Below are 20,643 nucleotides of genomic sequence, written 5' to 3'. Positions count from 1 at the left end.
GCTATATTATAGCTAACTGATGATGTTAAGCTTTTCAAACCTTTACGCAAAAACTCAATTTTGAATCCTAGTTTTTATTTAATTTATAAATGTAAATCATCATATCAAAAATAAACAGTTTTAAAAATATAGCTGTGAGAAAATGTGTAAATCACAGTTTGAGATATATAAAAAATAATATATACAATGAGCTTTTTCATCACAATATAAACTGTAGGCAAGTTTATGGTTAGTAAGTACTCTTATTTGTCATTCTAAACAAAATTGACCCTGCTGCCATTTGTCTTCATCACATTGTGTTCTCATATGTCTGTTTTTGAAGCGTATTTGCATGTGTGTGTTTGTGTTTGCCATGCATGGATGCAGAGAGGAATGGTGAAATGATCCCTTCTGTCTCAGTGAGTCCAAGCCGGCCACATGGTGGCTGAGCCAGGCCGAGGCCATCTGGACGGGCTGGCAGTGCCCGGCTAATTGAGCGCAGACCGGAGTTTTGGCTGGCAGGCTGAGTATTCAGTTTGGATAATGACTATAGTGATGAAATGGGGTGTACATTTCAAACCTGGCTGTGAGAACCTCATGCAGTAAGTAGTTTTCAGGGCTGGCTGTGTAACATCTTAGTCAAGGGAGCACAAGTAATACTGCAAATGTAAGACTGGATGAGAATATTTGTTATCATTAGAAACCCTCCAGCCTGACTCTTGGATTTCTGGGAATCATATGTGACCATATTTGGACAAAAATGTGAGTATGTGGATTACAAAGTTATAGTTGCTGGTCGGTGCAAGAAGCATTCATGTAAGATATAGGTTCACAGTGGCCATATACAGGACTTAAAGTGTGATTTGGCAACTGAGCCAACTATTAAATCACTTAGAAATAAGTCACACAATAATTTGTAACCTGACCCCAGTAGATTTTTCTTTGTGTATACTCTGTGATCAGATCACCTGTGTTTCTGTTGCGCTGATATTCAGCTGTCTTTGTGGATCTAGCCCACTGAATTTAAAAGATGAGCAGATTTTACATAAGCTATGACAGCTCCTAACCAAGTCCTCGACATTATAAAGTTAGTATAAAAAGTAGAATTTGTTGAGTAAATCTAAATGGCATCAACAGCTTACATTTAAATTGCCTGCTACTTTAACCTTTAACCTAACACTGACCATGAACACTACAGGCTGCTATGGATGAGTCCAGTATAGAGCATTGCAGTAAACTTCACAAACATACTGGAAACTAACCAGTTCATTTTACACAATGCTCCACAACACAGTGCACTATTTCCAGTCAGCCTTTGAATAAGACAAAATTAGTGTACTTCAGTTTGTTTCACACATATAATCTGATTTTTACAAATCTAGCATGATTTAATACATTACATGTAAGATTAAAATTTCCAGTTATCAGTTTGCACTTCCTGAGCAGTTTTTATGCATTTTTCCATTTTTAGTGTTGCACCAATTAGCTTGCAAACATATTTGAGTTGCAAACATTTAAAAAACAAAACAAAAAAACAACAACTTTGCATTGAAATTTGCTGAGCTGCTTAGAACTTTGCATTTACAATTAACTGCCTCTTAAAAAAAGTTACTCCATATACGCTCACTCCCCTTCTGTTGTGCTGGAGGTTGAAGTACCACAGGGATGAGAAAAGGATCTGGTGTTGGTGTAATCCACACCATGAGATGACATTACTGTCTTATTACTGAGCATGTACTGGATGCAGTGTGCAGGAAGAAATACCAGGGCGCAACAAACAATAATAAATATATAAATCTGTCAGATTTAATTACTCACTAAATGTACAGTGTAATGTGTAAGTTCCTATTCTGTATTGTTATATCCCAATTTAACCCATCTGCATATACCATTTAATTCACTAAAATTGAACCAATAACTTCTTGTCCTTATTTAGCTGCACAACAAGTCATATTACCTGATAGAAAACTGCATTAAATGCTTGATATAAATAGTCAGCAACAACACTACACAGCTGAGTGGACCAGTTCAATGACTCTATTTTACTTTTTTGAAAGCACAAGTCGCCTGATGAAAGAAAACCTGTTACCAATAATTGCAATCCGTACTCAGACTGACTGCAATCAATTTAAGTGACATTTGCAGTGGTCTGCAAATAATGTATGCATTTACACAGACAAACTGACAACATGTTGCAGTCGATCTCAGCTGGTCTGTGCCACCGAGACACGTCTCATGTCTCTGACTCGTGTCTTCTTGTTGGATTCTGAAATAGGAGACTGGACTCAGCTTTGTGCCAAATGATTCTGCTGACATTCAGAGTCTAACAAGAATGTCAGATTCCAAAGAGAAATTCAGAAATTCCCACACAAATAGTGATGTAGTTGCTGCAGAATGTTGATTTAACTGAAAAATGATATGACCACTTGACAGCCTTGACTTTAAATAGGAATATAACCAGATTAACGACTTATGCTGATGGCAACGGAGTTGTGGTTTTGGCTGATTTATCACAGTTAATTGTGCCTTTATGACAAACACATCACATATTATTACCAACTTTAGCCATTTCAAATTGCAAACTACTGGTAAATTGATAGCAGTCTGACTTAAATGCCAATTTTGATGCACCAAAGTTGTCTTGAAATCAGTCCCTGTCCTCGAAGCAATAATTTCAAAGTCAACAAGACTGCAAGTTGCACAGTTGCAATAATTCTGACTGTGCAGTGATCTCCACCCACTGTTTTCTGTAGTGTGGCTATAGCACGGGAAAGAATATTCAACATGTAAATTTACGAGCTCTCAAAGGAATCGTTCGAATTAAGCTGTGCTACTTTTTGTCAGTAAATACTTGTAATTAGTTGAATTTGAACTTACAGTGTTTTCCAGTGCTAATTAGGGTAATTAATGTAATTATTGATCAAACAGCACTGTATCTTGATAGAGGATTATAATGATTAACATGTCCTTTATTCCGATTTAATCACTAAAGTCATTCAAATAAGCCAAGAAGAAGTTAAAGTGTTGGGGCTTAGAAGAGACTAAATAAGCAAACTTAAATCGTACTATGTGTGAAAACAAAGAGATATTTTTCCTGTTATGCTTGATTTCTTCTATGTAAGCGGGAAGGAGATGAGTTTTGCAGTCCTTGTTTGAAAAATGTGAGCTAAGGTCAACATGGGAAGCTTCTTTAATTCAGTCCAGTGTTTCTCTGTTTATCTCCCTTCGACTTTTTTTTTTTTTTTTTAGTGGGTACTGATTATTTTAGACCACATCTTTCCAACATTCAATACATAAAACAGTCCAACAAACAAACAGATGCCCAACCAAATCAGAATACTTTTTTTTCCAATATATAGATACCCCAATAGAATGAAAGTACCACTGTCCTCAAATATTTGACAAATAAGTTTTAATAAATAAGCTAATACCGGGCTTTAATTATCTTATAAGAGAAATGTGATAAATGTTGATCAATCAGTAGCACTTCAAAGCAATTTAGCACTGTAAGGGATAATATCCCCACATAGTGTTTTGTACTGGAGACACTTAACAAAAAGGAAGCACTCTTCACACTGTAATATTTAATGTATTTACCATTTGAGGTTTGTTTCTTTGTTTTTATCTGAAAATAAAAAATCCATGGAAACACTTTAGCATATAAAATAATATAATTATTAAAGCTATCATAGGCACAATTGTAATATGAATTTTTAAGGCACCATCTGTTTTGACAATTTGCTAATTAAATATGTCACAAAAGTGGCAGCTTGCATTTGAAGACAGTGAAAGTTTAACACATCTGAAGCATCCCTGGCATGGTTCCTGTGACTCATCTATGGCTCACCTCCCTGTGCACCCCTCTGCTATGCAAATAGCTGCTGAGAAGATGACCTTTTTAACTGGAAATAACTGGCATGAATATGGAAATGTATGTATCTGGTGACTTTGACCAACAAGCAAGAGTGCATAATTTTACTATCATCCACCCGCAGCGTCTTAAATTTTGAGAGTGTGACCTCCAGTGCAATCATTTTGCCTGGAGAGAGAGAAAGAGAGATGCTCGCAGACTGTCTGTGTGTGGCGGTCGCCGAGTGTGGAGGATACTGAGCAAAGCTCAGGGCAACAGGGGGAGACTTAAGAGGATTGTTATGCTATGCCCTTGTGAGTGCCTTTGTACTTCTGAGCCTCTGTGCACACAGTTTGTGCACGTGCTGCCACACAGGGAGAAACTTTGTGGATGTCCATCTGTATCCATGCCCGGGTTCTTGTGCATCTGTGTATGTCGGTTTACTTTTATGCATCTCTGCTTCCATATGTTTTTGCATATGTCCACACTGCATTTCCTGTGCGTATGATTCAAGGTCACGGATGATCACAAAAGCTTATGTAGTGTGGAAAAAATGGAGATTAAAAATTCTGCAGCAACTTTTGTTGTAAAGTAAAAATAACTCTAGACTTAGATGTTTTAGATGATATAAAATCAAAGGATTTACCCCAAACACATGTGCTTGTAGTGGATACCAGAGCAGTTATTTATTGTGGTTCATTTGTATTGTTTCCATGTGTCTGTACACACTTTCCGTCTGCGTACCTCATCACAGAAATACCATCTTTTAGGCCAGGTCTGCAAAGGTCCCTTTATCCAGTCTTTATGGGCAAAGCCATGGCTAGAGCTGAATACTAACAGCCAGCAGACTTTTCACGAGCACTCTTAGTAAGTGGGGCCGATTAACAGTGAAGTGGCACCGTGAAGACAGACGGACAGATGGGAGTCAGACACCGAGAGTGAGCGAGTCAAGCCAGAGACAGAGCGAAGCACAATCAAACACCCTTATCCAAAGCTGAAAGCGAAAAGGGACTTTGAGTTTTCAGGGTGACCACTGCTGTGTGTGTGTGTGTGTGTGTGTGTGTGTGTGTGTGTGTGTGTGTGTGTGTGTGTGTGTGTGTGTGTGTGAGAAGAGTTGGCTAAACCTTCTGTGTATAATCTGGTGCTGTGGATCAAATTTGCATTGAGGGGAATAGGCTGATGAATATTTTAAAACACTTACTGGCATCTATGCAGACAGGCATACATTTAGTGAAGAAAAATTTGGACGGTGGCAGTTTTCAGAATATTGCCTCTGTGCTCCACCACAATTCATTTGATATGAAACTGACATAATGTACCTGAAGTACAGCCTTTGGCTTAAATTCAAAGAAGTAAACAAAAAATATCATGGGAACCCTTTGGGCAATATAGCCATTTTTTTTTCAATGGCTTGAATTTTAATCTAAATATTTTTGTAATCACTTATCCGATTCATGGTTGTGGAGGGGCTGGAGTCTTTCCCCTGACATTTGGCAAGATGTGGGATACATCCCGGAAAGGTCACCAGTCTATCACTGAGCTAACACCTGCAGCCAGTGCAGCATCACCAGTGAGCCTAACAAATATGCTGTTAGCTTTAGACTGCGGGACCTCATACCGCACTCTTTTTGGCTCATGATCTTCTTCTTCTTCTCCTCCTGCTCCCTTTAGGGGTCACCACAGCAGAACATCTGCCTTCATCCCACCCTATCCCTCGTATCCTCTTCTGTCACACCAGCCCTCTGCATGTCCTCCTTCTCTACATCCATGAATCTTCTCTGTGGTCTTCCTCTTTTCCTCCTGCCTGGTAGATCCACATTCAATATATTTTGCCAGGTAAATCCAGTATATCCCTCCTCTTCACATTTCCAAACCCAAATATAGCACCTAAACCAAAGAGTCGAACAGAGCCTATTAGCATTAACAGCTTCTAAGGTTCTGATCATAATGTCCTCTGCACAGTTAGATAATGTTTCACACTGCATTTGTTAGCCAGTAATACAGCTATTTCAAAGACTTTCCCAAATCTGGGTTAAATAAAGTGCATCTAATCTAAAAGAATATCTTATCGCTTTTCTTAACAGTGCTTTTTAGTTACACATAAATGTAGGGCACAGTAGGTTACAGCAGAAAAACTAAACCCTCAAAAAAAAAATCATCTTGCGTTTTTGATTTTGTAGTGACCAAAAAAAAGGTTCATCCTCGTAAATGGAGCATGTAACACTTATTAGAGAGCCCCATATTGCCTCAGCACGTGGAGAAATACCAAGCCTGACAAAACAGTCAGTCCTCGATGTTCCTCCTATAAGCTACGGCTGGGAAGTCACTGGTCGGGTCTCGTCTCTTCCATTGCAGAAGCCGCAGGCTTCATGTAAATTCAAAAATGACAAGCCTGTATAAAACAGCTGTTTAACCATAAACGTGTCCTCACGCTTTTCTGTATGCCCACATGGATAGACACACACACACTGATAAAGAAAGCTATTAGCTTTCTATTACCTGTCACTCTGGAAATGTCAAGACGCCATTATGTGGCGCTGTATTGTGGTCTTTGCTCAGCTCACCTTTGGTATTTCCTTTATTTTGTGCCTGAGATGCCAACAGGTTTAGTGTTATGGTAATATTCATCTTGAAAAGCCTGCACTGTGTCTTGATAGGCAGGCTCTGGAACAATAGGAGCTCTGCCCCTGTGGCTCTTGGCTGGAGGGCAGGGACACAAAGAGACATAATGAGCAGAGATAGCATTGTGATGGGAGGCTGCAGATGAGAGACGCTGAAGGTTGTGTGTGTGTGTGTGTGTGTGTGTGTGTGTGTGTGTGTGTGTTTTAAATGTGTAGGTGTACTTGGGAGAGAGAGGCAGAGTGTTGGGGCGGGGGTAATTTGGTACTGCGGTTTTATTGTGCGTTTGCGTGTGGGCATCTCTACATGTCTGAGTGATGGATGGGGAAAGACAAAATGCCCACCAATCAATCATTGCATTGACAGCCACCCTGTTGTCAACACCACATGTTTGTGGACTTGGTTATGTCTGTGTGTGTACAGGGTGTCTTACAGAAATACACAACTTCATAACAGGTTGATCAATAGCCCATTCAAGAGTAATGAAACACCAGTCAATATCACCACCCACATTGTAGCTCATAAACTGATGTGTGTGTGTGTGTGTGTGTGCTTAATGTACTTCTGAAGTAGTTAGCCAGGAGCGAGTGTTCTGCTGTTGATGCATCTGCAACATTTTTGACATTTACGGATGAGCCTGACATTTTGGGAAATGCATGTATTCAATTTCAGCCCGTGAGTCAAATAAAATAAGCATTCATGTCTCTGTATTAAGTGGGATGTTGAGGCCAAGAGGTGATTATCTTAGCTTAGAACAGCTGGAGGAAAACATAGTTTGGCTTATCCAGACTTCCAAAATACACTGTTTTAACACTTCAGGAATAGAAGCACTTCTGTGCAGCAGCGCTGCTGGTAAACACAGTGACTCCAAGAAGTCACTGAATCTCACACAACAGCTTCAGTACAGATTGCACAAAAAAGAAATGTTTATCAGTGAATTATCTAAATGTTGGTATGCATGTTTTTGCACTTTTCCCAGTGCTTCATACTTCAGTCATAAAGACACATGAAGCAGTTTCAGTTATACTGTATGTGTATTTATTGAAATATCAAGCTATGCCTTGCAAAGTTATGAGTTTTCTCCAATTTTTCATAAATGTAGAGATGTCTTCTGATGTCACTAGTGGCTATTTTTATTTCATGTGTGATACTGTAGCATGTTCCAGCTGAACTGAGTGTTCCTGAGTGCATAAATGCATTCCCACTACCTAGCACAGCCACTTACGGTGCTCATTGAGTGCAGGGATGGTGTTCATGTAACGGTCATGACACTGAGATTCATGAAAAGTTTTTTCTTTCTTGCCATGCTTGTTTTTGTTCTTGGTCAGTACATATAAATCTGATTAGACAATGGCGGACTTGTTGTCTTGGTAACCACTGGGAACGGGCCACTGTGGTAAAAATAGACTTCACACTCTATGCCGAAGTGGCTAGCTTCCCTTTCTCGTTTACTCTGCACCTTGTAATATCATTAATCACAAGGCCAGAGGTATAGACTGTGCAAACAGGTGTGAAGGGACATAACAAGTGTGCTTTTAGCACATAGTAAAGCAAGGCATTTTAGGAGGATGATTAGGAACATTACATGGTGATTACACCGTTACCATGCTTACAAACTGATTGAACAGAGATAAATAACAGAAACCCGCCTGATGTAATGGACTGAAATGCAGCAGCGCAGCATAAAAAGCCTTCAAATGTTTGGTTTTGTTGAAAGCTCTGCATCTGTTGTTTTTGTTGACGTGGTGCTGTGGCATAGTTTTAGGCTGTCGTTTTGATGAGTCTGTCTACTTCTTTTTATAGATCTGACAAATCAAAATGATCAAAATGGTACAATGCAATATAAAGTAATTTAATGCCACATATAGACCAAAGCTAAAAAATATAGCATGCATTTAAATATCTCAAAGAACTGTTTGGTCCCATTACAAAAAAGAGCATACATGATTGATTTGTTAATGCTGGGTTTTGTTCATTTGTATGCTGAGAGCATATTTCCATGAATAAAATGACATGATATGAATAATTAAAAAGAAATTATTTATTATTCGGTATCTGGAATGCCCCCCTTTTCTCAATCTGTCAGGGACTCCTCAAGTTTGCAAAATAAGCGCATGTTGTGGGTTTTTTTATCTGGTATCAGCAGTGTGCCTTTCAGTGGAAAATTTCTAGTTCTAATATATGGAGATGTTTTGGTTGGAAGAGTCTCTGTAGGGTTTTTATTTAGAGATGGCACGATACCACTTTTTTATGTCCGATACCGATACCGATATCATAAATTTGGATATCTGCCGATACCGATATGAATCCGATATAGTGTTTTTTAATCAACAAAACTGTTTTTTTTTTTAAATATCTTGCTGCATTTTGTATAAGTTCATACTCAAGTTTAAAACAACAACTACACTAAAGCTATTCTGTTATACCTGTATGCAAAAAAAAAATAAATTCATAGTTCAGCAATACTGATCAATCTAATAAACTTAAACCTGCACCATCCTCCCTATTCTGGTATTTTAAAGAGTACTTAGCGTAAATATTAAGCAACCTAACTAATAGGGTTCCAACTCCCAGCAACAACAAAAATAAATAAAAAATAGGGAACCACCCCTCACACTCCACCTCATGATGCTTAATCAACGTAATCAACCTTAATTTGATGCAGTGTGAAAAAAAAATGCACAGAAATCAATTATTTTTCAAGAAATATTAAATAGATTCAACATCTTTCTTCAACAAAATTGCAGACTGCACAGATGGTACCTTCCCAAAGGAAAAAGTACTATAGCTTACTAGGGTATATATATTAGACTTAATAGTTACTATATACAGTAATTGACTTCTATTCATTTTACATCAAATTAAAACTTTGGGTGTAAGATTCGGATAATTATTTATTAAAAGCTCGACATTTTAAATGAGAATAAGAAAGAAAAGTATGTCTTTGTGCCCCCTTTTCCCTGTTAATGCCCTATCGGCCCCCCTGGCTAAACTTTGCTAGATCCGCCCCTGCACAGTTACCAGCGTCAGCTATGTAGAAAAAGATCCTCGAGTAGAAAGTAATAATAAATAAATTCTAACAACAGCTGATCAAGCTTAAACGTGCTGCTGTTGTTCAGCCGCTGGTTTCCTCTTTCTGGTGCAAAGTGGGCCAAAAACAAACCAGAGACACAGACTCGTGACAGAAAAGCCGATCAGCTGATCGTTAAGCAGTTTCATGATTGAAGTAGCAGCCGGAGAGCGAGAGGCAGTCGCTTGTTAAGCTTAACGCAGGAATGCTTTACAAACATTCAGAGATGGACTTACACACTTGCTTTACTTCTCTCGGGGATAACTTTGTCGGAGATGAAATGCCGGGTTGCTAGCGAAGCTCCAAATGCTATCCAGACCACCGACAGGTCCCGCATGCCACAGCCGCTCTATCACGTGATGCATACTGCTCCGACGTGCTGTGTTGCAAGTTTTGTGAGGTGGTTTCGTGATATTTAATGGATCGGATTACATTTTTTATTTTTCTCCGATATCCGATCCAGTAATTTAGGTCAGTATCGGACCGATACCGATACGTAATATCGGATCGGTCCATCTCTATTTTTATTACACCTGCACAAAGTGAACACTATTCTATTCACTCTAGCTGTTGGAGAAACTGTGGGGCACAAGGAATAAAACACTTCCACTTGTTTTGGTCTTGCCCATTGATCAACACTTTTTGGGTATCGATTCACTCTGAGTTACAGACCATTTTTAATATGCAACTCCCCTTTAATTGGGATGAACTTCTGTCTGGATATTTATATTCAGTGAATGTAGATAAAATGTCCAAGCTGTTATATGGTATTTTGAGTCTGGCTGCCCGAAAGACTATTACTAAGAAGAAAGTGTGAAAATTCCATCACTAAATGACTGGCATGAGACTGTTTATGGGTTGTTTAAAATGGAAAGAATTACCTTCTTTAACAGATTTCAATATGACATATTCATTGAGATTTGGGATAAATGGAAGTATGTATAGGCGTATACACATACCTATACATACACACATATACATACCTACATGTATGCATGTAGGTATGTATATGTGTGTATGTATAGGTATGTGTATATGTATGTATATGTATATATGACTAGATGGTACACCCATTTGTTTATTTTCGATTACTTGTTTATTTCGGTTTATTTGTGTTCTCATAGGTTGTTTTATCTTACTTTCCTTATTAAATAATAAAATAAAAAAACCTGTTATGGTTTGTTAAGTTTCAAAGGGCTTCTTGGCTAATTGATCTTCAAGTCATTCCTGCAAAGCTTTGAGATGTATCATTAACCTGCTGCAGAATGAATTCTTGCAAAGAAAAAAAATGCAAATCAGTGGCTGAAGCAGGTAACTGAAGAAAGAGTGCTCCTTCTTCTTGGTCAGGAGTTTGTTCGCTGTAGTGTCCTACTCAAAAGGAGTGAAACATTGCCTAATTTGGATATCCACACTATCATCCTTCACTGTGAGTTCTGATCCACTGCAGCATCTTTTTTTTTATCATTTGGATACACAAAACGAATTTTTTCCATTTATCAAGTATAAAACGCAAGTATGTCCCAGCCTAGCTTAGGTGTTTGGCCTTGCTTTGCTGCTTGAAAAGTGGTTCTGAGACCGCTGACCAGCCTGTAAGACACAGCTTTATTTTGACAGTCACAATATTTCCTTTTTTTAGGAAATTCTACCTCTGTGATGAGTTAGGGGTTCTTTTTTTCGGAGCTATAAAATCAAACGATTTTGTTTTATCATGTATCTTAATCACTAGCTCTGTTTAATTGTGCTTTGGATGCAAATTTAGTCGTCATTTAATGCTGAGAAAGCCCATCTTTGACAACAGTCTGACCTGTGCACTTAGCTCTGATGCTCTTCTCCCACTATCACAGTGTTCCTTTGTAAACAAGGTTGTCCTGGAAATTTGAGAGGCAGCCAGATACTGTTTATAACAGGTGAATAATGGCTACCTGAGTGTGATTTGAATGTTGCTTCAGTGGGCAGATTCAACTTAAGGATCAGACCGATCATTTTCAAATAAGATATTATGGTAGCTGCATTTATATTAAATGTCTTAATTATAACCTAATAATATTTCATCTTTTTATATAACTAATGTGCATTTTAAACATTTAAGCAAAAATGCTTGGTTGTCCAATTCAGGGTTTTGTGTGTGTGGGGGGGACAGGTCAAATCTGTCACAGGGCTTACACACAGGGAACGATAAGGTTACTGTAGAATCATCAACTGGAATAGGCTCGTGCGTTTCTGTGGACTGCGGGGAGAAAGCTAGACTATTCAAACATGGGGTGCACATGCAAACTTCACACAGAAAGGCCCCAGGTGAGATTTAAACCCACTATGTCAACTATACAGGCCAAGTTGCTTGGGCGTAGTCAGGGTGGCAGGACCTAATCTCAATCTGATCTGTTTAGCAGTTTAATAGGAACACTCTCTGGGAATACCACATGGTGTAAAGTGACACTTTGCCACTGAGACTTGCACGTCTTTTTGCAACAGGAGACTCGACTCAACTGGCTGCCAGCTGATTCTACTGACATCCAGAGCCCAATAAGAACCTCATGGACTTGAAACAGAAATCCACAAATTGCTGCAGGATGGTGGTTTGACAGCAAAATGACATAGGTACTTGGCAGCTTTGACTTACAAATATAACCAGTGACTGTAAATTTTTGTTTTATATGAATGTCTGTATATGTAACTGGCAAAGGAATTGCAATTTTCACTGATTTATCACAGTTAATCGCCCTATTATTATAAACAGACTGAATATAATTGCTATCTTGAAACCATTCAGTCACAAACTGATAGCAGGCTGATTGTACACTGGCCCATTCCTTTTGCTGTTCTATCACCACCTCGACAAATCAAATTTGCTTTAAATTGACTGTGATTGATCACAGAGCAGATCACTGTGTACAAAACAACAATTTCAAAGGCAACAAGACTCATTGCACACTGTTAATTCTGATTGTACCGCAGTCTCCAACCACTCTTTTAACTAGTGTAGCATAAAGCAGGGATTTCATATATACAAATATAGCCTAATCAAATACGGGCACCCTGTTCATATGATGCGTTTTGCCATTTTATTTTCCCCATAAAAATATTGGTGTAATCAAATGACAGCTTTCTGTGCGCTGTTATAATTTATTTATTCTTGCCCCTTTTTGCTGCCTTCTGCCTGTCTGACTCTGGCTCAGTTTATTTTTTGTACTGATGTGAAAATTATGCATGAAAGCCAACACGAAAATGTATATTGTATCTCGCTCGTCTTTGATGCATTCAGGCACATGAATCCCTGCAGTCACACAAATATTTCCTGTCGCAAATGCTCCAGATTCCCTCTCATAGGGATAGTATCGGAAATACTTGTTCTAATGAGAAGTTTTCAAAATGAAGCCTCTCACAAAGGGAACCAAAGATGCTATAAATGACTTAATCAGCAATCTGTCAACAAGAACCAGTACCCAAGCTAAAGGGCTGGCATAATGTTGGATGAAAATGTTGGTTTTCAAAAAGGTTTCCACTGTCCAAGCCAGGGCGATCGTGGCTCAAGAGTTGGGCGTTTGCCTTGTAATCGGAAGGTTGCCGGTTCGAGCCCCGGCTTGGACAGTCTCGGTCGTTGTGTCCTTGGGCAAGACACTTCACCCGTTGCCTACTGGTGGTGGTCAGAGGGCCTGGTGGCGCCAGTGTCTGGCAGCCTCGCCTCTGTCAGTGCGCCCCAGGGTGGCTGTGGCTACAATGTAGCTGCCATCACCAGTGTGTGAATGGGTGGATGACTGGATATGTAAAGCGCTTTGGGGTCCTTAGGGACTAGTAAAGCGCTATATAAATACAGGCCATTTACCATTTTTCGGTCAATTCAAACTCATCTCAAGACTGTTTCAGAGTGAACAGACTGCCTGAATGGAAACCTTTTCTCTCGTGTTGTGTTTGCTGTCATCTATTATTGCAGAAAAAAGTGACAAAGTGAGAAAATATATAATTTTGCTGAATTTCTGAGAACACTGGATTTTGAGTGTGTTTTAAAAGTGCTAACAAAAACATGTGTACACTTTGCATGCCAATTTCAGCATTTAGGCTTAGGCTCCGACTGTGATCCTGCTGGGTCAGACAGTTCTGTATAGTTATATTTATAAATTCCGGTCTTTTTTGGCTTTTAAACGTTTTACAAATAGTCGTACTGTTGTAGTCAAAAAAGAACAAAACCTGTATTTATTTTACCAACTGAGGAATATATACAAAGCATGTGCACGTGCATGTATAGTGCATGATAATTACATTGAGTTTCCAGTTATAAACAATATTGAAATGTGTACCATAGGAGCTATTAGCCCAAAAAAGTCCAATCAGTCAAAAGTGTCATTCGAGTGTCTGTGACTGCTCTGGTAGATAAACAGGACAATAAATTGTGATCTCCTTTTGCTGATTAAACTCTGCTTGCTTAAGAGTGACTTCATCTTCCAAACTTCATTTCCTGTAATCACCTGAATTGTGGCAACAAGACCCAGGGGCCAAGTGGCTCTCTACCCATTTCAGAAAAAACTAATCAAGTAAATAGGGGTTGACTTGTAATTTGTACAGTCAAAACCTTGTTGACCTACAATTAAGCGGCTGAGGAGAGATCTGAGGCAGAGTCTGATGATAGGATGTGCAATGGCAACATTTACTAGAGTCGCTTACTTTGGATTATGACTCCTACTTGGCAATTTTACAATTTCAAATAAAGTGCTGTAGAAAAAAAGATAATTTAGAAAATAGAGTGCTACAGTTATATGTGTATTAGTTTGATAAAAACACATTTAAAATTAAGTTATAGTAGAGGCGTCATCTCTAAAATGTGAATGAATTATTTCATTATACATATTAAAATTTAGTTTGAGTGTGTGCATGAATTAAATAAACACTCTCATTGCTTTAACATATTGTTGGCTTTGTCCTTGCTACTCCTACAGCAGAACTGATGATGAAGACTGGCTGGTCTGAAAGTCTTGATGAGGTTATGTTTATAAGCACATGTTTGATGATTGTCTCCTGCATAATGCAAACACCAGATGCAGCAGTTAGGTTAAGTTATGGATCTTGCAATAGGTTGGTAACCTTAAAATGTTACATTGGTCACAAATACTGCATCATCTGTTTAACACTCCAGAATATATGTGGTAGTAACGTCCATAAAATGGAACAAAAAAAGAATAAAGATGACAACTGTAACTAGCCAGCTACTGTCACACAAAATCATGTTAGGAGTTGAGAGAAAGTGCTCCTCTACTAATGTCCGAACAAGGTTACTAATTTGGGACCTGGTAGCTTTTGAGTATTGATTAAGTGAAGATGTTATTTTGTGCGCCTACATGAGCTGCTCAGCTATGGAAATCTGTGCCACAAAGCTCCCAGCATACAGCATTTGTGCTGATGTTAATGCCAGACGAGGTTTGGAACTGAGCAGAGCGTTGATGACTTTTACAAGCTTGTACTTCAGCATTTGGTGAGCAAACTGTGTAACTTTACATGGTCTGACACTTTGTGGCTGAGTTCATGTGGCTCCTAAATGCTTATATTTTGCAACAATACCAGTAAATCATGGAATATATGTTAGGGAAGAAATTTCACAAACTGACTTGTTTGTGACCACACCCAAATTCAGTGAGCTGTTTAAATGACGCATTCAGAGTTTGCAAAGGCAGACTCAATGGATATGCATTTGATTTAATGGGACTAAAAACACTCAACTTCAAATATTAGCCAAGAGATTGTCTCTGAGTTTCTCAATGGTCTGGATGTCGTGGGGCTGTCGTGGCTGACACACCTCTGCGTTTCTACATGGAAGTCAGGGACTGTGACTCCTGATTGGCTTTTCTCCTTTACAAGAAGGGGAACTGGAGATGATTTCCAACAGCCTCCCTTGGAAGATTTGTGCAGGTCATTGGCCAGCAGACTCCGCCCATGAATTTAATTTTGGATTCAGGAGGAATGATACTGCTTTTATCCTGGTTGTGACTCACTGGATAGATCTTAATCCTCGTGAGCATATTTGAGGGTGTGTTTGGAATTTACCCAACCAGTCTACATGTGCTTTGTGGACTTAAAGAAGGAATCTGACTGCCTTCTCAGGGTGCCCTGCTATTGTTACTTCGGGTACAGGTTATCAGGTTTGGTGGAATTACTATCGTGTCTCTACTTTTAGTCAATCATGTATTATTGTTGGCTTAATTGAGCAATGGCTTCCAACTCACACTCGAAAAGTTTGCAACTTATTATAAAGTGGCCGGGAGGCAAGTGAGCACCTCAAAGTCTGAGGTGGTTCTCAGTTGGAAAAGGGTGTCCAGGGAGTAATTGCTGCCCCAAGTTAAGGAGTTTAATTATCTTGGAGTGTTGTTCACAATTGAAGGGAAAGTGAAGGGGGAGAATGACAGACTGATTGCTGCAGTGATGCAGGCATCGTGTAAGTCTGATGTGTTGAAGAGAGAGCTGAGTGTGAAAGAAAAGTTGTTTACTTACAGGTGGACATGCCTAGCTTCAAAGCTGTGGATAGGGACTGAGTGAACGTGATACAAGTGGTGGAAATGAGATTGCTCAGAAATACAATGAGAAACTCAATTACTCAGTCAGGAGAGACACTGAGTGGAGTCACTAAGAAAGAATGCCAGGTGAGGTGGTTTAGGCGCCTCACTAGGATGCCCCCCAGATGCTTCTGAGGTTAGTGTTTTGGGTATGTTCCCTAGGGTGGATCCAGCACATACTGGAGAAATTATATCATTCAGCTGGCTTGGGAATACCTTGATGTCCCTCTGGCAGAACTGGAGGTGGTGGCTTGGGCTGCTTGGACTGCTCCCCTTGCAACCTGGACCCAAATATGTGGCCAAAAAATAAATAAATGGATGGATGGATGGCCCAATGCTTTTGGCCATATAGTGAAGTTTAACAGCAGTCACAGTCTCCTATTTCTTGTTTCACTTTTAGTTCTTTTGAAAAGTTATTTCTTCTAAGGATAAGCCAAGATTTCTGGAATTATGTTACTATAAAAATGAGAAAGTCATGGTATCCGAAGACCAGACAACAACTTGATGTTGTTGAAAATTTTGAAAGAAGACTTGCAGAAGACATGCAAATAAATGTCTGTAAATTCCCATATTACACAGCCCACTTAAGATCATGTTTGACATCACTGATCTAGACGGACTTGATTGTTTAAAAAGTTGTTCATTATCAATAATCCAGATAACGAAACAATAAAATTCAGCTAGTATTCTTTTTATCTTTGCATTGCAGTTGCAAGACTGTCTTCTCCACCCATCCATAGAGCATGCGAGTGCACAGTTAGACTCTTTGCTAGACTTATTCTCTAGTTTTAAATCAGTAATTACATTTAATATTATCTTTATTGGACTTTGCACAAGCCCCTCCCAAGGCACACACCTTAAACACACATCCATCTACAAAGGCCAGACTGAGAAAAAGTATTTATAAGCCAGCGAAATGTGTTTCTTGTCTTTATTAGTGGCTTTGGCACCCAATCTGGGCACCCTGTGACAGTGATGGAACAGTCCATCTCAGCCAGAATGTAGAGAAGGATGAGAGTGGGGTGAGGAGGAATGGAGGCAGGCTGACCCACATCCTGACGAAAGAGATTTATTTCATTACAGAACTTCAGAGAAAGAGAGAGAGAGAGAATCAGAAGGGGACAGAGCAGGGTGGAAGTACAGGTACAGATTCATTTTGTTTGCAGCACCCCCAGAGTAGAAACCTGTCCCCATGGTGACAGATCACCACAGCAACTGCCTCTGATGTTCAGCTTGAAGCTGCATGGGTCTCTGTAGCTGGTGAAGTCAGTAACATATCCCAATACACTGTCCAGCCTTCAGTAATTACACATGCACGCACTTACACTCCTGTCTGCTTTAAAAATTACTTCATAGTGCTACACACAAATAAAACCTTATGCTGCACATACACACTTTATCATTGTTAAAGTCAAGCAGGTTTACACTCACATATTACACTGTATATGCAATACTGATCGCTCTGCAACTCCAGAAGACAACTGTTGTGTCAGTTGTGAGCTAGTCAGGCCCAGTTCTGTAATAGAGAGGTGCACCACAAGCACAGATAGACTGGGCCATGTGCACAGATGATTATGATGGAAATGATCCCACACACTAGTGGGAGGAATTGCAGCATGCTGAATGAGCCATATATTTTTGCCAGACCGTGAAGGCGAGGCTGCTGAATATCTGCTAATGATTGGCTGGCTTGCACGTGATAAGAAAAACTGTCTAGAGATCATTATAAGACTTTTCATCAAATGGAGAATTAAATTACTTGTTTTTTGTAATTTAATTATCCATTTGCACTAGACACCTGCCTACCTGAGAGAGATTTGGCAACTTTATATCACTGTGAGCCTCTCGGACCAGGATTTGTTGGTTGTTCTCCCTCGTATTTAGACTCATACTGTGGATACTTTTTTAATAAAGAAAATTCAAGATGCATTTTAGATCTGCTTTTGGCTAATTAAAATCTATTTAACTGATTTAACTGATTACTGCTGTACAGTGTCTCTAGAAAAATAAAGAATTCCCCCCAAACACCTTAAAAGCAATACACCCTCGAAATAATTTTAATCAAACTCAGAATAGAAAAATCCACGAACCTAGTTGGTCATAATGTCCTGATAAGTATGAAAAGCAACTAAGAGTTTAAAAAAAGTTTTGAATAAACTAGAACTTTGTCTTAAAATGTGGAGTTATGAGAAACACGTTTTGAACTACAGAGACTAAATACAAACAGATTTTAAATTTTAAGCTGCAGAAGCCACATTATTGATTAAAAGCAGAGTTTTAAAATTACTTTTTTTTTAATGCATACATGCAGACTGGTTTTTTTTAATGTTATTTAATTTTAAGAGTAGATGCCCAAATATCTCAAACTTCTAAGCACCAGAGTAGCGGTATTTTATACAGTTAAGTAGTGGGTTTTTTTGTCAAGTCAGTGGGGGACTTGATCAGTGTCTTGATCCATTCTTTCTTCCATTACTCTGATCTGTCCTAGTAACTCAGCCAGCAGCGAGGACAGAGAGAGCTGCAGATGTGTAGAAGTGACAAAAGCTGAAGGGTGCTGCATAAATCACTGTCATGAAATCGTATGCAGGCAAGGAGCTTGCAAAGAAAAGCGTCTGGACTTCTTTAAGTTACTTGAAGACGTTTCACCTCTCATCCAAGAAGCTTCTTCAGTTCTAAGGTCAAATGGTGGAGAGTCCCAGATATAAACCTAGTGGGAGTGACCCCCCACAGAGGGACAAAAGGACCCCCTGATGATCCTCTAATCGCCTGAGCCAAGGTGTGAAACTGGGCGTGGGTCCCAATCAGCCAGAGTTTCGGGTGTGTTCATTGTGAAACCACCTTATCATGCGATTTCCTGAGGTCAGATGGCCCAGGATGTGAGTGGGCGTTAAGGCGTCTGGGAAGGGATCTCAAAACTGGATTATAGATGGCAGAGAGTTGGTGTCGTAAACCCCCGCCTCTGTTCAAAGATGGTCGCTCACAGTGGACATAGATGGCTTCTTTCACTCCTCTTTCAAACCATCTGTCCTCTCTGTCCAAAATGTGAACATTGGCATCCTCGAAAGAGTGTCCTTTGTCCTTAAGATGCAGATGGACTGCTGAGTCTTGTCCTGTGGAGGTGGCTCTTCTGTGTTGTGCCATGCGCTTGTGAAGTGGCTGTTTGGTCTCTCCGATGTAGAGGTCTGAGCATTCCTCGCTGCACTGTACAGCATACACCACATTGTTAAGTTGGCGTTTTGTCTTTCGGGTGAACCAGTTTCTGTCTGAGCGTGTTGCTGGGTCTGAAATACACTGGGATGTCATGCTTGGAGAAAACTCTCCTGAGTTTCTCTGATACACCGGCTACATAAGGGATGACAATGTTGTTGCGTCTGTCCTTCTTATCCTCCCTCGCTGGTGTCTGGTCTTCTTTTCTGTGCCTCTTTGCTGACTTTAAGAATGCCCATTTAGGATAGGAACGTCTTCAAGCAACTTAAAGAAGTCCAGACGCTTTTCTTTGCAAGCTCCTTTGACTACGATGACCTGGATGACTGAGAACCTTCACAGACGTATGCAGGCAAAAAAAAACCCAAAAAACTTCATGACATATTCTCATAGCAAGCAGGTGACAGTCAGCATGTAACTGTTTGATAAATGCTTAATTATCAGCCTTAAGAACAATTTCCAAATGTATCAGAGAAATATTAGGTAACCAAAATAATACACTGCAACTAAGGACCTTGGGGGAAAAAATCATTCAGTATTCCTCAGAGAATTTTAATGAATCAACAGCATGGATTATTTAAAATATGTTAAATAATAAATGAAGAGTTGGGTAAAAACCAAGGCCTTTCCTCTTGCTACCAACTTATGAGCATCAAGCTCACTTTCCCATGAGACACAAGGGTTTTTTTTTTTTTACAGCTACCTGAAAAGCTCCGTGGGATCTTTCCCTTATTGTTCATTGTAGCGATGAACAAGACAGTCAGATTCTGGTTAAACTGTGGCACTCTACTCCACAGTCTCCTAGACGAGCTGAACTTATAACACTCCAAGAGCAGCGTCCCTCCTTGGATCAGTTTATACATAAACCCTTCTCATATTCTCCCTCACATACTGGATTGTCTCTAAGGAATCTCTATTCAGGATCCACAACAACCACTCTTTTCCTCTGCCAGAAAAGCTGCTCCCAGTGACAAGATCGATCTCCTTGAGCTTCCTTCATACCAGTTCCTTACCTGTGTCAGATTCCTTTGTAAATAAGCTCTGCTAAACTGTGAAACAGTCTGTTTTAGGGGTTCCTATTTGACTCCGCTTCTCATTCTCATTGCACAGCCCCCACAGGTGGGGTTCACTGGAAGCTACTGCTCACATACTTTCACCCTTCATAGATGTATAACGTTAAATAAGTGTTATCATTAAATATGTGACTATATGTCTCATATGTTTAATTAGGTTCTGTCTTTAGGGTATTTGTGTGAAGATTTGATTTGATGTTTTGGATGTGGTATGATGATGTCTTAGATCCCATTTATGCGAAAATATTAAGTTCTAAAGGGTTGACAAACTTTCAAAGAGTTACTGTACACTCGGTATACAGTGGTGCC

At 39.5% G+C, this 20,643-nt stretch overlaps 1 long non-coding RNA gene across 1 annotated transcript; it reads right to left on the bottom strand.

Annotated features, from left to right (window-relative positions):
• Nucleotides 1-4,974: 4,974 nt before the first annotated feature.
• Nucleotides 4,975-9,882, bottom strand: LOC309708139. The gene is made up of 3 exons (XR_014277181.1): nt 9,755-9,882; nt 6,394-6,529; nt 4,975-5,716 (listed from the first exon to the last, which is right to left on the bottom strand). It is a non-coding gene; the product is annotated as an uncharacterized lncRNA (long non-coding RNA).
• Between the last annotated feature and the right edge of the window lie 10,761 nt (nt 9,883-20,643).

The sequence above is a fragment of the Aulonocara stuartgranti genome, assembly GCF_965226115.1.
Source record: "Aulonocara stuartgranti genome assembly, chromosome: 6".
Classification (NCBI taxonomy): Eukaryota; Metazoa; Chordata; class Actinopteri; order Cichliformes; family Cichlidae; genus Aulonocara; species Aulonocara stuartgranti.
This window is presented reverse-complemented; position numbering and strand designations above follow the sequence as displayed.